The sequence below is a fragment of the Anneissia japonica genome, unplaced genomic scaffold, assembly GCF_011630105.1.
Source record: "Anneissia japonica isolate Jap-2015-1 unplaced genomic scaffold, ASM1163010v1 scaffold19708_len2059_cov104, whole genome shotgun sequence".
Classification (NCBI taxonomy): Eukaryota; Metazoa; Echinodermata; class Crinoidea; order Comatulida; family Comatulidae; genus Anneissia; species Anneissia japonica.
This window is the reverse complement of record NW_022747364.1, coordinates 129-2,048: the sequence shown is the minus strand read 5'-3', so window position 1 is coordinate 2,048 and position 1,920 is coordinate 129. Positions and strand designations below refer to the sequence as shown.

Sequence of the window (1,920 nt, the reverse complement as noted above, 5' to 3'; positions counted from 1 at the left end):
TGTAGTAGGTATTTTACTATGCAAGATAACAAGAACTACCTCATAAGAAATGTTTAAAGTACAATTAGGTACAAACCAAAAGCTTTTCCAAATATTGAAGCCCAGGTTGAGGATAAAGGCCTGTTTATACTTCAACGATAACGATCTTATAACGTTTATAGCACAGTAATATACTGCTGTACAATAACAATTTTCTGTAAATGGAAATAGAGCAATGCTGGAATCAGCAAAAAATAATAACAGTGAGCCTGGGCGTAATTTGAATGGCTCTTATAAAAAAAAAGTGTTACATGGTCATGTTACTGTATTATGGCTATACAGTATTTAATTTCTGTTGAATCGGCTGAGTAAACTGGACACGAACTGATTTTTGTCTGGTTTCGGCAATTTCCCAGCAATTGTTCCCGGATCGCACATTATTTCAGCAGTGTAAAAAACTCTTTCATATTACTTTTTGCCATGTACAGAGCCATTTCAATTATGTTCGCAGTGTATTCTGCAAAGATAGACAACATTCACATATTATAACACATGAAATGCCTGACCCAAATGCTGATATATACTGTATTAACTTAAATGGTGGAAATTAAGCTTATAAATGCATTGAAATACTTCAACAAGTATAAAATATAAATGGGTAAAGCACAAATTATTTTTTTTGAAAAGTTATCTTACCGAATGTAGACTTGACAAGATTTTTTTCAGCTGCCCAGTCTTTTTTGGCAAGAGAGAACCACAAAGAGTTCTCAAGATCTCCTCCCTGGTTTGCAAAGCTGCTATGTAGGTTCTGAGATAAAATTAAAAAATCGAAGTTACAGTAACTTGTAAGAGCTGTTCAATAACTTCACTAGTGTAGTTTGTATTTCAACATATTTTTTCTAGTGTCTATGGTTGGAGAACTCTGTATCTATTTGCATGTCCGTTTACGTGGTTACATCTTGCAAATGACAAACAAGCCCATCACTGCAAGGTTTCAGATGTTGGTGTTCAGGAAAATCCAAGAAAATGACTATTTCAAAAAAGCATTTACAATGTTATACAGTACGAAAATACTGTACGTATAACAATTATTCTACACTAGATAGTCATTTGGCAAGGCGTTATCATTGCCTCCACCCAGGAGTAAAAGAGGGTGCTTGGTAGGTTCCAAAGCAAATACTAGCTGAAACATGTGATTAGCATTTACGGCGAATGCATAAGATTTAGGCCTAATAGTGTAGATAGTAGACCCCAGAACTGCTGCTGCTAGGCCTAAGAAATAGTATAGGCCTAGATTAGTAAGGTACGATTTTGTGCATCATCTTCATAGCAATCTTTGGCGCAAAATTGCTAGGCCTACGTAGGGTAGGGCCACCGAGGGCTAGCCACCACCCCCACCCAAACTAGACTAGGCTAGGCCATGCCTAGCTAATATGCTACCTAGGCCTAGCCTAGCTACTTTACTTACCTGTACTTACACTTTCAACCTCCCGTTTTCGTCGGTATATAGATTTCGTTGTTTTTCTTTTTTGGTCTGAGATGGCATTTCCTCAACATCTTCTTAAAAGTTATTAAAAGTTTTTATATTTTTATCTTTCTTGGGAAAGAGGAAAAACGATACTTTTGGGTGACTTATTTGCGTTCTATTGAAGCCCAATACACAACAACCGTTCGGCATCTTGTTTGTTTACTAACTTGTCGTTGGCGATTATCGTGTCAAAGTGCAATTTGATTGACCAATCACAAATCACTTACAGTCGGGAATATAACGCGGTTGTTTCAAATTATCTGAACGATCGCAGTGGGTTTAGAATGCGCATGAAAACAAAGATGGCGTATCGACATAGCGGCCATTTTTCGGAGAAATTACTTTACAAATGTTTTTATTAATTTCTCAAATTCAACAAATTGTTGAAGGTTAGTATTTTGTGACTGGTTTAT

The 1,920-nt window shown here is 36.4% G+C and overlaps 1 long non-coding RNA gene across 1 annotated transcript; it reads right to left on the bottom strand.

Annotated features, from left to right (window-relative positions):
* Window positions 1-6: 6 nt before the first annotated feature.
* On the bottom strand, window positions 7-1,662 carry LOC117120457. The gene is made up of 3 exons (XR_004447351.1): window positions 1,448-1,662; window positions 676-787; window positions 7-496 (listed from the first exon to the last, which is right to left on the bottom strand). It is a non-coding gene; the product is annotated as an uncharacterized LOC117120457 (long non-coding RNA).
* Between the last annotated feature and the right edge of the window lie 258 nt (window positions 1,663-1,920).